Here is a 15,703-nt window from a genome sequence, read left to right as displayed (position 1 = left end):
CATCACCCAGCTTCGACAATCACCAGCATTTTTCAGTTTTATTATTATTCCTTGTGATGATGTGATAATATAACAAATACATATTTGGTCTGCATCCTCCATTCTTGGCAGGAGAGCCTCTATGACCTGAGTGATAGAGGTGAGAGGAGCCTCTTTTGTTATTTGCAATAAGCCCCTTACAACCAGTTTATTCTAATAAGGTGACTCTGGATGAGTATTTAGCTTCAGGATGGAGGTTAGATACCAGAGCAACCAATCATGTGAGTTATATCCTTTGTAGTAAATCAGTAATAATTAGTATTATTACTAATTCTGAGTTCTGTGAGCAAAAATTACAAATGGAAATGGAATTTAGAGTTGGAGTCAACCCCAGAAAGTTGTTTCCCTAGAGGCATGTGTGTGTGTGTTAGTCACATAGCCTGTCCAACTCTTTGTGACCCCATGGACTGGGGTTGCCAGGCTCTTCTGTCCATGGAATTCTCCAGGCAAGAACATTGTAGTGGGTTGCCATTTCCTTCTCCAGAGGCTCTTCCTGACCCAGGAATCAAAGCCGGGTCTCCTGCACTGCAGGTGGATTCTTTACTATTTGAGCCATCAGGGAAGAGCATAAGGAAGCGCAAACCAATAAGAAAAAAAATGTGAAGTATGCATCCCTTGGTGATTATTTGTAATAGCTATAATGAAACTCAAAAAAAGAGTTCTGGTTTGGACTTTGATGCTAGACTAAGTTCAGATTTGGGTCAGCCTGAATTTTGGCCACTAACCTTAAAGCTATCCACTAAGTAAAAAATTAGGCTGGGACAACAGAAAGTACCTCTAAGTCTCCTGGTCACCAAGAAAGTAGTTAGCATGCATGCTCATGCATGCTGATTCTTTGCAACCCCATGGGCTGTAGCCTCTGTCCGTGGGGTTTTCCAGGCAAGAATATTGGAGTGGGTTGCCACTTCCTCCTCCAGGGGATCTTCCCAACCCAGGGATCGAACCCCAAATCTCCTGCATTGGCAGGTGAATTCTTTGCCACTGAGCCACCTGAGAAGTTAGCATGGGTGGGGAGGGCAAAAACCAAGAAACTCCTGAAACCAGGAATATAGTCGTGAAGGAGTTAGCTGCTTCATTTTTCAGACTGGTATCATCAGCTTCCTGAAGGACCTTTACTAAAATGGATTGTGAGAGTGACTAATTTAAGGGCAACATCATTGGTGGTAAATGCTGCAATGCAGAAGAGTATGTTTGGGTTGATACAGGACCCACAAGTCCCTGTTAAACAATCACAGATGGCTCTACACCATCCAGACACAGGAGGTTATTCCTGAGGAATAATCCTGAAGCTATCCAGGGAACCACTGACTCACCTCATTAGCATAAACTCAGGTATAGTTAAAAGGGGTCTGTAATGAGTAACAGAAGACATTCCTCTCTATCACTCAGGAAAATTTCAAGGGGTTCATACAATTTTGAGCCAGAAATGTGGGACAAAGGCCAAATATATATTTCTTTCTTTTTGGCTGTGATGGGTCTTTGTTGGGAAACTCAGGCTCAGTAGTTAACACAAGCAGATTTAGTTGCCCAGAGGCTTGTGGGATCATAGTTCCCCAACCAGGGATAGAATTTGAGTCCCCTGCATTGGAAAGTGGATCCTTAACCACTGGACCACCAAGGAAGTCCCCCAAACATATATTGTTTATATCAAAATATCACACACTCCCAGCTTTTTCCCAGAGTGTTGTAAAACACACCCACAGACATCAGTTGTCTCACATGTATCCACAATGAATAAGGCCTTTAAAAAAGTGTAACCACCATGCCATTATCATACCCAGTAAAATTAACAATTATTCTTTAACATTTCATCATCATATCCAGTTCATATTCACATTTCTTCAATTGTCTCCAAGATGCCTTTTACAGTTGGTTTGTTACAATCAAGAAATAAATAAGAGTGGCTTAGCAGTAAAGAATCCACCTGCCAATGCAGGAGGCATGGATTCAATCCTTGGTCCAGGAAGACCCCACATACCATGGAGCAACAAATCCCTCACACCACAACTATTGAGCCTGTGCTCTAGAGCTGGGGAACCTCAACTATTTAGCCCATATACTGCAACTACTGAAGCCCATGCTCTAGCGTCCTCTAGCCACAGCAAGAGAAGCCACCACAATGAGAAACCCGAGCTCTGCAATGAAGACCCAACACATCCATAAATAAATAAATAAAAATTTTAAAACAAAGAAATAAAGAAGATCCACAGGTAGCTTGTGGTTGTGATGTCTCTTAAGTTTGGGTATTTTGTTTTGTTTTTTTTTTCCTATAACAAGCCTCCTTCCCTTTTTTTATGTTCACGCTGAGTCAATGAGTAACTAAATCATTTGTCCTGTAGAATGTTCCTCATTCTGGATCGGGCCAATTACTTCCTCTGGGAGGTTTTATTTTATGTTATTTTTAATCTGTGCCTCATATTCTCTAGTTCCCAAAAACTGGCAGTTAGATCTAGATAAAAATGCTCTTTTAATGTGGTCCCTGCCAACTCCCAAAGGCTGATTTCATTCCACTTCCTGCCCCTATCTCTACCCTGGAGCCAGAAGCTCTAAATGAAGACATTCCTCAGTGTGGAACTTCCCCATTTTCTCACACAACAAATTCCTTTACACTTAAAGGTCACTTCCTTAGAAGGGTAGCCTTCCTTGACCCCAGATGAGGGTAGACCCCCCTCCATAGTACCTTGTGTGTCTCCTAATGCCATAAAAGGGCAGCCTAGGTCCCTGATGGATTGAGGGGAAATAGAACTTTTCATCACTCCCTTTGCCAGAAAAATAATCTCTCGTTAAGTTCCTGTGCTCTCCTACATAGAATTACCAAAGCATATTGCTATCTACAAGTGGTAGCATTACTAAGGGTTTGTTTACTATTTTGTTTTGCTGTCCTGCTCATTTTTCTTGCATGAACACACAGTACTTCCATAATAAAAATGTTTAGATTACAAACTGCCTACTTTGATAACTGACTTACTAAATATTGATTGAATGCACACACGGTTTTGTGTTAGAGATGCAAAGGGGAAAAAACACAAAAGAATGGTCCTTGCTTCCATGAAATTTACAAGGATCTCTTACCCCCATCACTCTACTCTTTTATTTTCTTTGAGCACGTGTCACAGTTACTTTATCATGTCATTCATTTATGTTTATTACCCCTCCTCCTCCAATCCACACTAAAAACTAAATTCCATGAAAAGGGAAACCTTGCCAGTCTGATTGTAACTATGCTCTTGCACAGTGCCTGAGACGTAATAGCCACTTAGCATTTACTAAAAGGTGCTTTTTTTCTTGGCTGGGCTGGGGCACAGATCTTTTCAGTTGCAGCATGTGGAATCTAGTTCCCTAACCAGGGATAGAACCTGGGCTCCCTGCCTTGGAAGTGAGGAGTCTTAGCCACTGGACCACCGGAAAGTTCTTCCAGAGGAATTTTAGAAAGCTGTTCCTGCTATACTGGAGGGAAAGTGGACTATGAAAGAGTAAGACTTGAGACAGATGAGCTAGGAGTTTTTGGTAATAATATAGGTAAGAGCCGGCGGCACCTTGATGCTGGAGACAGACAGGTAAATCCTGGGGCTAATGAGGAGGTAGAAATAACAGGTGGTGAGCAATCATACTGGAACAAGGTGGGGGGCAGAGAAGGAGCTGTAGGTTCCCAGTCGGGGCAACTAGATGGAAGGAGGTGCTGTGTGCAGGCAATGGGGACACAGGAAGAGGAAGGGTGGAGCTAGAGAAGTTGGAAGGAGTGAGAGACAAAGGTAATGAATTCATGTTAAGTTTGAAATGCTCGTGGAACCTCATGGTAGAGATGCTGGTAGGCAGTTAACATGTGAGAGAGGGAATTCACACAAAGAGGAGAGAGGATGAGGGCTCGAGAGAGAAGAAGTGGTCTTAAAAACAGAACCTTGGGGACTTTCCAGGTGGTCCAGGAGTTAAGACTCCACATTCCTAAGGCAAGGGGGCCCGGGTTTGATCCCTGGTCAGGCAATAAGTTCCCACATGCCACAACTAAGACCCAATGCAATTAAATAAATTAATATTAATTAAGTAATACATAAGGGTTTTCCCAGGTTGCACAGTGATAAAGAATCCACCTGCCAGTGCAGAAGACACAAGAGATGCAATAGAAGTGGGCTTGATCCCTGGGTCAGGAAGATCCCCTGAAGAAGGGAATGACAATCCACTTCAGTATTCTTGCCTAGAGAATCCCATGGACAGAGGAACCTGGCAGGCTACAGTCCATGGGGTCGCCAAGAGTAGGAAATGACTTAGCACACACACACATACACACATATATAGGTGGGTGGTAGGAGGTGGGTGGTAAGTGTTTTATATATATATAACATATATATATATATATGTTATATATATATATTTATGGGCTTCCCTGGTAGCTCAGCTGGTAAAGAATCTGTCTGCAATTAAGGAGACCCTGCTTCGATTCCTGGGTCTGGAAGTTTCCCTGGAAACAGGATAGGCTACCCACTCCAGTATTCTTGGGCTTCCCTGGTGGCTCAGATGGTAAAGAATCTGTTTGCAATGCAGGAGACCTGGGTTCAATCCCTGGGTTGGGAAGATCCCCTGGAGAAGGGCATGGCAACCCACTCCAGTATTCTTGCCTGGAGAATCCCCATGGACAGAGAAGCCGGGCGAGCTACAGTCCATGGGGTCGCAAAGAGTTGGACACGACTGAGCGACTAAGTACAATATATATATATATAAAAAAGAATCAGTAGAATACAATATATATTCTACATATAATTTTATATATATATAAAATAGAATCCTGGTGGAGGGAAGGATGGTCAGAGGAAGAGGAGCCTGCCCAGAGAGGAAGAAGTGCTGAGGGCGATGGAAAACCAGGAGGGTTCAGAAACAAAGAAACAGTAGTCAGCTGTGCCAGACACTGCTGAGGCCAGGTCAGGTCAAGGTGAAGAAATGCCCTGTGTACGTCACAGCAAAGACATGAGAGTATTCAACAGGCCAGTGGTGGCAACCTTGAGAAGGTAGATAGTGAGATGGACGTGAACTGGAAGCAACAATCGGGCAACTTAGAAGATACAGAAAACACGGAAAAGAAAATTCAAATTACCCTCAACCTCAACACCCAGAGATGACCACCGTCGCCATTTCAGTGTGTTCACAGTCCCTTTCATCAGAATGTATGTTATTTGGCTGTGCCGGGTCTTCATTGCTGCATGTACAATCTTTTAGTTGTGGCATACAGGATCTAGCTCCCTGACCAGGGATTGAACCTAGGCCCCCTGCCTTGGGAGCTCAGAGTCTTAGCCACTGGGCCAGAACACACACATTTTCACAAACTTTAATCATATCGAACATCACGTTAACTAGCTTGCTCTTTTAAGAAAACAATACATTATGAATTACTTCTCACATCCTTGTTGTTGTTCAATCTCTAGGTCATGTCCAACTCTGTGACCCCATGGATTGCTGCATGCCAGGCTTCCCTGTCCTTCACTATCTCCCAGAGTCTGCTCAAACTCATGTCCATTGAGTCGGTGATGCCATCTCATATCATCCTCTGTTGCCCCTTTCTCCTCCTGCCCTCAATATTTCCCAGCATCAGGGTCTTTTTCAATGAGTCAGCTCTTTGCATCAAGTGGCCAAAGCATTGGAGCTTCAGCTTTAGCATCAGTCCTTCCAATAAATATTTAGGGTTGATTTCCTTTAGGATTGACTGGTTGGATCTCCTTGCAGTCCAAGGGACTCTCAAGAGTCTTCTCCAGCACCACAATTTGAAAGCATCAATTCTTTGGCGCTCAGCGTTCTTTATAGTCCAACTCTCACTTCCGTACATGACATGTCATTAGACAGTCTATTTTCATAGATGGCTGTACATTAATTTACTTTATGAATGTGACACAGTCTAGTGGGACATTTAGGCAGTTCTTAATTTTTTTCTCTATTATAAATGAAGGAGGAAGTAGGAAGTGTCCCAGAGGGGAATAAAACCAAACACAAGACTGTCTCAGTCTCCCTGGAGGTTGGGGAAGTTGATATGCTTGAGACACTTCACCTAGAGTTTCTGGCCAAAGAAGGAGGAAGGCAGTTTGCAGGGGGTAGACGCACAGGATTAAGAAGACAACACGGGCCTGTGTAGGGTGCTAGTCCCAAGCTTAGCTTCGTGGACTCAGACCTGAGGCACAGAAGACAGGAACCACAGCAGAAGCCAAAGAGCTGCTGCAAAGCCACAGAGAGGACAGAACAGCGTCTAAAGCCCAGGAAACCACGTCACACACTTTCCCTGGCAACGTGCCAGAAGTCCACACTTGCCAAGATACTCACTGACTTATCCCCACACAACTCTGTTCATCCCCTCTTGGGTTCAGTCTCTTACCTCCTCCCTTTCCAGCCCCAGATTCTCTCACTGGACCCTCTGCGATTTAAGGTCAACAAGAACCTCCAAAGCATCCACCTCTTCTCTTCACATTCTTTTTTTTATTTTTTTAATCTAATGCACAGATCTTTAATGAGTATTGGTATAGAGGTTACTGGAGATTAATGCCAAGTTTTCCACTGGAAATACTCTTATCATTACTCTTATTGTTTTCCACAAAGAGAACTGTTGCTTAATAGAAGCTGCAAAATCCAATACAAACACAAAGATTTATCCTATATCATATTACAGGTTGATATCAAATTTAAGTTTAAAATGCTCATATTCATATGGTAAAACACTTATAATTCAAAAGGCAAAAATCTCAAAGCTGGATGGAACCCTAATCCCTTTGCCTTCTTGCTCTCAGATGCTTGGTTATCCTTTGAAGCCCCCTTTTGAAGAGGTATTTTTCCTCCCACATTCCACACATTCTGGGGTGAGGCTGTTGTCTTCCTTATCTGTTTTTGCTTCCAAAAAATTTCTCCTCCCTTCAAAACCCCAGCCTCTCAGAAGCACATGCCAGCAGCCTAGACCAGCCATCACCCTGCCTTGCGGCAATCATCTTGCAACAACTACCAGTTTCATCAAGGGCTTATGCATTAGGCTTATATTTACTTCTCTATCATTAATCATGTCTTCATTTGTGTAACTGAGACATCCTCTGAGGTAATCCATCCAACAGCCCAACATCTCAGTTTCTTGTCTTCTTCTCTGCCACCCGACTTCAGCCACACACTGAGGTAACTGCACCTCTTCCAACCTTCGGATTCCCAGCACTCCATTCTATCCATCCTTCCAGTCCGCTCTCTGATATCCTCAGTTCAACAATCCTTCAACCTTTGGTTTCTCTCGTCCATTGTCCAGTCCACATTTTCACTATCACCCTCTTCATATCTTCACACCCCACTTCACCCAGTTTAAGTTCAACTGTCCATCACTATAATGATTCCTTTGTGTACACTCTTCTTTAAATTCTTTTTTTTAATCTTATTTATTTGGCTCCACCAGGTCTTAGTTGCAGCATTTGTTGTTGTTCAGTTGCTAAGCTGTGTCTGACTCTTCTCGACTCCTTGGGCTGCAGCACACCAGGCTCCTCTGTCCTTCAGTATCTCCCGGAGTGCTCAAATTCATGTCCATTGAGTTGGCGATGCTATCTAACCATCTCATCCTCTGCTGCCCTCTTCTCCTTTTGCATTTGATTTTCCCCAGCATCAAGGTCTTTCTAGTTCTCTGACCAGGGATTGAACCCAGGCCCCCTGCATTGGGAGCTCGGAGTCTTAACCACTGGACCACCAAGGAAGTCCCCTTTGTGTACACACTCTTAATTCTCTTGTCCTTCTCCCACCATCTTCTACATAAAACTGCAAGAAGGATCAAACCAAACTCTACCAACAGTGAGACTTTCCCTGAGCTACTGAGTAAGGCTGAGGATAAACGACTGTGTTGACAAATCTCACTTTGAATCTGTAATGATGAATCACAAGCAGGTTCTTAGCACGCCTGGCAATCCTATGGCTCAATACTGTACTTTCTTCTGCTCTCTGAAATTTCCCTTCTTGCCTCGAGTGACGACACTGCACCCTCCAACCTCCATTAGTGATATGAAACTTTGTTTTTCAGAGGAAAGAGAAACAATCAGAAAAGAACTTCCTCATCGTCCCACCAGTGCTTCTTATGATAACAATTTCTTACAATTTCCTTTTTTCTATTTTGGTCCTCCATGTTAAATTCATTCCTCAAATGTCTGGTCATCCTTTCTTCTCCATTCACATCCCAAACCATTTCAATGAAAGTACACTTGCTGAGATAAGGCCAAGCCCAGTGGTCATTACTCAGCCTCTTAGCAGCATTTAAGAGTTGTTAAATGCACTCGCTCTTTGAACCCCTGTGTTGGCCTCTGGGATAGCACTGTCTCCTGGTTTTCCTCCCTCCTTACTAGAGGATCCTCTTGCTGGCTCCTCCTCCAGCCTGCTTCCCTATTTTTTCCTTTTTCTGATTACACTCCTTCTCCCATCCCTTCACCTATCTTTTCTGTGCTTCTTTGTGTTTATGAATGGCCCCTCCCACCCCATCACTAAGTCTTAGGGCTCATCAATGCCCACAGCCCTCAGTAGATTCCAATGGCTCTACGTTCAAAATATATCCCAGGGGACTTTCCTGGTGGTCCAGTGGTTAAGACTCTGGGCTCCCAATGCCCCAAGTTTGATCCCTGGCCAGGGAGTAGATCCCCCATGACGCAACTAAAGATCCTACATGCCGCAACTAAGCCCTGGTGTAGCCAAATAAGACACAAAAACAAAACTCTACCCCAAATCTGATCACTCGTCACCCTCCTCTGTCTTTACCACACAGTTCAGGCCACCACTATCCCTCACCTGCACCACTGCAATAACCTCCTCACCTGTCTCCCCTCTTCCAGTCTTACCCTCCTTCAATCCATTCTCCTCATAACAAAAGGTAACACGTCAACCCCTGCTCCAGGCTGCCCCATGGCTGCCCCATGACTCTGATGACGGACTTCAAATCCACCTCTTCAGCTCCTTCCTCATTCACAGAGTTCCATCCACTCTGCCATTCTTCGCTGCGCCCATAGCAGGCTAAGCCCGTCTCCCCAGGGACGTTGCACTTGCTGTTGCCTTGATTGGAACATTCTTCCTCCCAAAGCCCACTTCCTTTCTGAAGATCACAGCCTCTGAGAGACCTCCCCCGACCTCCCTAACGAAAATAGCTCTAAACACCTGTCAATCTACCTCCTTATCATGTTTTCGTTTTCTTCATAACAAGTATTGCTCTCTAAAGCTGTATAAGTATTGTTGACCTGTTTATTTTCTGCCTCTCATCACTGAATCCTCAGCATATTGAACAATGTCTGGTACACAGTAAGTGCTCAATCAACCTTTGTTCAATGAAAGAAAGAAAAGGGAGGGGGGAGGGAAAGAAGAGAGGGAAGAAAGAGGGGAAGGATAGGCAGGGAAACAAAAAGCCTGAGAAAACAAGTTTTGATGAAAGCCAGCTTACATCATTGGCTCCTCCCCTCTGCATATTCCATCAATCATACTGACGGTAGCACAGCAATTACAAACACAAGAGTCTGCCAGGCCTGAGGACAAGTCCCAGGTTGACCAGTGTCAGTTTTGGTTTTAGGCAAGTTACTTAATCTCTCTGAGCCACATACACCACTTTGGCGAATTTTTATGGGTGACTACATCACAGCAGGGACATTATGCCACATCTGTTGTAAGGATTATATAAAATAACATATGAAAAGTCTCTGGCATCAATTGTAAGTGCTAACCATGAGTACTCAGAAATCTGGAGTCATTTCCACCAGTTCTTCCAGTTTTGCCATGATACATTCTCATTACCTGTTTATAACCTTCAGTGTTTGCAATTTGGAGTTGCTGCTTTGGGTTTTTATTATTACTATTGCTTGGCCACGCCATGCAGCATGAGATCTTAGTTCCCTGGCCAGGGATTGAACCTGTGCCCTGTCCAGTGGAACTGTGAAGCCTTAGCCATTGGACCACCAGGAAGTCCCTGAACTATTTTTGGGGTTTTTAAAAGGTTGGGTTTTCTTACTTAAATGTAAATTTCTGGTTTGCTGCATTGTGGTTAGAAGAGGTGGCCAGTACAATTTCAGTTTTGAAGTTATCTGGTATTTCCTTCAGAGCCTTATATTTTATCAATATTTATAGATGTTTCATTAACATGGAAAAAAGGTGTGTTCTCCATTTATGAGATACAAAGTTCAATAAATATCATTTGAAAGCAAGCTCCAGGATGGAGACTTTATTGCTGCATTCCTGGTATCCAGCAAAGGGCACGGCGCACGTCATACACATTCAATAAATATTTGCTGAATGAGTGGCTAATTAATCAATCACCTTTTATCATTTAGATTCTCAATACCTTTGTACCTTTGGGTAATTTTTCTTACTTCATCTGCTACTGACTGCTGAGTTATGCCACAGTTTCTCACTACTATTATATTTTATAGTTCTTATAGCTACATATAGCTCTATATATGTGTGTGTGTGTGTGTGTGTGTGTGTGTGTGTATGTTTGGTTTCCCAGGGTATCTATGTATTTTGACTTTATATATTTCAGTACAATATGATTTTGTGCCTAAAGCTTTATCATTGTTATATAATCATTGTAAATATACCCTATATCAGTATAAAATGAACACTTAACAAGACATTATCTATACTATATGCTTTAATTTTACTATGCATTTATTATTTTGAATAATCAAAACATAATAATAAAATTCAAAATACCCAATAGGACCCTTCCCTGGTGGTCCACTGGCTAAGACTCCACACTCCCTAGGCAGGGGGTCTGGGTTCGATCCCTGGTCAGGGAACTATATCCTGCATGCCTCAGCTAAGACCCAGTGCAGCCAAATAAATAAATAATTGTTTCAAAAAGATGCAAATGTACATTTTCATAAAGGTGAAAAGCAATTTTCCTTTCCCTCTGTCTTCCATGTCCTGTTTCTCTCCTCTGAGGTAACTACTATTAACAGAATTTTATTGATTAGCTTAACTTGAAAACATTAATTTTTTTCATAGAGGAGTTTAAAATATTTTCATGAATTGTTCTGATCCACATATTTGGTATAATCAGTCATCCTACTGTATGCTTTCTCTTTCTTATGCCTCTTGATACTTTATCTCCGGCTCTATGGATTAAATTTCTTTGTTTTTATCTTCTCTGGAGCTTCTGAAAACATATTGCTGTTTAGTCACTAAGTTATGTTCAACTCTTCTGCGACCCCATGGACTGTAGCCTGCCAGGCTCCTTCTTTCCATGGGATTTTCCAGGCAAGAATACTGGAGTGGGTTGCCATTTCCTTCTCCAGGGGATCTTCCCAAACAAGGGATTGAACCCACGTCTCCTGCATTGGTAGGCGAGTTCTTTACCACTGAGCCACCAGAAAGCCCAACTGGCAAGTTACTCTCTCATAACTCCCATTTGCTCAGTTGTCAACCAAACGTGCAAAAATCTTTTCACAAGCCATGAGGGAGGGAAAGGGGCCTTGTGTTTCAGTATTTGTGACACACAGGGTGCCCTGAAGTCTTGCTACCATACTGTGATCCTTGGAACAGGAGCCTCAGCATCACCCAGCTGCTTGTAAGAAATGTAGACCCTCCATCAAAAAATCTACAAACAATAAATGCTAGAGAGGGTGAGAAGAAAAGGAAGCCCTCCTACACTGTCGGTGGGAATGTAAATTAGTGAACAGTATGAGGAATGGAGAACAGTATGAAGTTCCTCAAAAAACTAAAAATAGAACCACCATATGATCCAGCAATCCCATGCCTGAACATGTATTAGACAGAAATACGGTTCAAAAAATGCATGCACCCCAATGTTCCCTATAGCACTGTTAACAGTGGCCAGTCCACAGAAGCAACCTAAACGTCCATCAACAGAGGAATGGATAAAGAAGATGTGGTGCAATAGACTATTACTCAGCCATAGAAAGGTGCAATAGACTATTACTCAGCCATAGAAAGGAGTGAAATAATGCCATTTGCAGAGACATGGATAGACTTAGAGACTGTTACACAGAGGGAAGAAAGTCAGAAAGAGAAAAATATATAATATCTCTTATATGTGGCATCTACAAAGATGGTATAGATGAACTCACTTGAAAAGCAGAAACAGAGACACAGATGTAGAGAACAAAGTTCTGGATACCAAGGTGGGGGGCGTGGAATGAATTGGGAGATCGGGATTGACATATATACACTAAGTATGAAACAGATAACTAATGAGCACCTACTGTAAGCACAGGGAACTCTACTCAGTGCTCTTTGGTGACCTACATGGGAAGGAAATCCAAAAAAGAGGGGCCGTATGTATACTTAGAGCTGATTCATTTTGCTGTACAGTGGAGACTAACGCAACAGTGTAAAGCAACCACGTGCTGTGCTAAGTCATGTCAGATTCTTTGTGACCCCATGGACTGTAGCCTGCCAGGCTCCTCTGTCTATGGGATTCTCCAGGCAAGAATACTGGGGTGTGTTGCCATTTCCTTCTGCAGGGGCTCTTCCGGACCCAGGGGTCAAACCCTGGGTTTGATCAAAGCCAGGATAGATCAAACCCAGGAGTTCTGTTAAGGCTCCTTCATTGGCCGGTGGATTCTTTACCACTAGCGCCTACTCCAATAAAAATTAATTAAAAAAAAAAAAAAAAAAGCAGACTCTCAGGGCTCCCTCAGCCCTGATGAGTCGGAATCTGCATTTTAACAAGATCCCCTGGAGGTCTGTATAAAGTTAAGCTGAGAGCCAGGGAGGAGCCCCTCTTGCCAAGGTCTCAGTGTGGTTCTGGCTCTGGAACCACAGGACCTAGAGTAGCCACCCGCCCAAGTTGCTCCCCATCACATCACATTGCTGATTTCCGTCATAAAATTCAGCATAGTCTTCGGACTTCCCTGGTGGCCCAGTGGTTAAGAATATGCCTTAAAATGCAGGAGAAGCAGGTTCAATCCCTGATCGGGGAACTAAGATCCCACATGCTGCAGAGCAACTAAGCCCTTGAGCCACAACGAGAGTCTGTGTGCTGCAATGAAAGATCCCACAAAGAGGGCTTCCCTGGTGGCTCGGTGGTAAAGAATCTGTCTGCCAATGCAGGAGATCAATCCCTGGTTCAGGAAGATCCCATATGCCTCAGAGCAACTAAGCCCGGGCACCACCCCTATTGAGTCTGTGCTCAAGAGCCCAACAAACACAACTACTGAGCCCATACGCCGCAACTACTGAAGCCTGAGCCCTACAGCCCATGCTCCCCAACAAGAGAAGCCACCGCCATGAGAAGCCTGGGTACCTCAACTAGAGATTAGCCCCCGCTCGCTACAACTAGAGCAAAGCCTGCACAGCAAGGAAGACCCAGCATGGCCAAAAATAAATAAATAAAATTCTTTTATCCCACATGCCACAACTAAGACCAGATAAATACTTTTTTTTTTTAAAATTTGGAATACTCTCTAACTTTTAGTTTACTGCCTGTCTCCCAGAGTATAATATAAGCTACAGGGAGGGACCTTGTCTGGCAAGTTTAGTGCTGGATCCACTGGGTCTGGATCCGCTTCCTGGTACATGATAGAACAATGCTTCCCTAGTACTTGAAATGTCAGTTGTATGCTAATTAAAAGTTCTTCCCAAAAAATCATGTTGATGCATACATGAAAAGAAAACTGCAAGTAAAGTAAGTTGGTTAAAATATTCCCCCAATTTCTTCAAAATCCGACTCTTCTGATATGTTTCCTGACTGAGTCATAGATGATTTTTTACACACAAAACTGACCTCTGTGCCGTCAAGGGCACTGGTGATGCAGCATTTCTCAAGAGTGCTCCCCTACTGTCACCAAGATTTTCTCCCAAAGTGCTGGTGCTTTCTTCTTAAAAAGTTGTTATTTATTTTATTTATTTTTGGCTGTACTGGGTCTCTGTTGCTGTGTGCAGACTTTCTCTAGTTGCAAGTTTCTGACTGCGGTGGCTTCTCTTGTGGTGGAGCACAGGCTTATTTGCCCTGTGGCATATAGGATCTCCCCAGACCAGGGATAAAACTGGGGTCCCCTGCATTGGCAGGTGGATTCTAATCCACTGGATCTCCAGGGAAGTCCTGGTGCTTTCTTGTTTTACCACATGGTATCCATAGAATCAACACCTTTACTGGGTCCAATTTGTGTTCCACTACTTTGTTTCCATGACTTTCTAAATATATCATTAGCTTTTTTGTCTCCCTTTTAAAACACAATGCAACCTTTTTTGAGACTTCAAAATTGAAATATAGTTGACATATAACATTGTATTAGTATATTGTATTAATTGTATTCTACTAATGCATTTTAAGTTTACAACATAATGATTTGCTATACATGTGTATAGGGCTTCCCTGGTGGCTCAGCTGGTAAAGAATCTGGCTGCAATGCAGAAGACCTGGGTTGGATCACTGGCTTGTGAAGATTCCCCTGGAGAAGGCAACAGCAACCCACTCCAGTATAAAGGGCTTCCCTGGTAGCTCAGACAGTAAAGAAACTGCCTGCAACGCAGGTAACTCGGGTTCAATCCCTGTGTCAGGAAGATCGCCTGAAGGAGGAAATAGCCCCACTCTAGCATTCTTGCCTGGAGAATTCCACGGACAGAGGAGCCTGGAGGGCTACAATCCATGGGGTTGCAAAGAGTTGGACACAACTGAGTGATTCCATATATATACATATGTATATACTACATATGTATATACTACAAAATGATTACTACTGTAAGTTTAGTTAACATCCTTCACCTCACATAGTTATAATCTCTTTTCTCATTGTGAGAATTTATAAGATTTATATTCTTACCCATCTTGAGAACAGATTTGTGGTTTCCAAGAGGGAGGGGGAGCAGGGGAGGGAAGGACTGGGAGTTTGGGATTAGCACAGGCAAACTATTATATATAGGGGGGATAAACAATAAAGTCCTACTATGTAGCCACCTGAACCAATAAATGCTTTTTGTTTCAGTAGAGTTGAATTTCTGTGACCTGATATATTTCTTTAAAATGGACTCTGACCATGGCAGGCAATACATGATTGACATCTATACTGTTGTTAATATAATTTTTAGAATTCACTCTATATATTTTCTCTTTAAAAGGATTTTTGAAACTTATATTTAGTGTTCTAACTAGGTTTATAAAAATTATTTACAGTTATGCCAAGATTTCCCCATTTTGGAGTTTTCATTTCACTTCATGTCTTGGTAAGTTAAAATATCTTTTTTATAAAAAAAAAAAAAGGAGAAGAAGGAGTCACAATGGTATTTCCAAACCCAAACATTCTCAGAAATTCTGTTGCCCCTCGCATGCAAAAAGAAACTTGGATACATATAAAATAATTGACTCACAGCTTGTGACATAAATGTAGACGTTGTTCCTTTGTCTCTGGGCATTGAGTGTCACAGAGAAGTCTCAGGCTTGATTGCTTTCTGTTCCTTTTTTTTTTTTTTCTTTTTAAAAAATATGGAACGCTTCACGAATTTGCGTGTCATCCTTGCGCAGGGGCCATGCTAATCTTCTCTGTATCGTTCCAATTCCAGTATATGTGCTGCCGAAGCGAGCACTCTGTTCCTTTTTAGGAAGACTTTTCTTTTTTTTTTTTTTTATTTGGGGTATAGGCTTCCCTTATGACTCAGCAGGTAAAGAGTTCCCCTGAGGGTTTAATCCCTGGGGCGTGGAGATCCCCTGGAGGATGGAAATGGCAACCCATTTCGGTATTCT

The 15,703-nt window shown here is 42.8% G+C and overlaps 1 non-coding gene across 1 annotated transcript; it reads right to left on the bottom strand.

Annotated features, from left to right (window-relative positions):
* Window positions 1–15,439: 15,439 nt before the first annotated feature.
* Window positions 15,440–15,546, bottom strand: LOC122695760. Its single transcript, XR_006341515.1, has one exon. It is a non-coding gene; the product is annotated as a U6 spliceosomal RNA (small nuclear RNA).
* Between the last annotated feature and the right edge of the window lie 157 nt (window positions 15,547–15,703).

This window comes from Cervus elaphus, chromosome 5 (assembly GCF_910594005.1).
Source record: "Cervus elaphus chromosome 5, mCerEla1.1, whole genome shotgun sequence".
In the NCBI taxonomy this organism is placed as follows: domain Eukaryota; kingdom Metazoa; phylum Chordata; class Mammalia; order Artiodactyla; family Cervidae; genus Cervus; species Cervus elaphus.
Note: the sequence above shows the minus strand (reverse complement) of the source record. Positions and strands in the feature narration are given on the sequence as shown.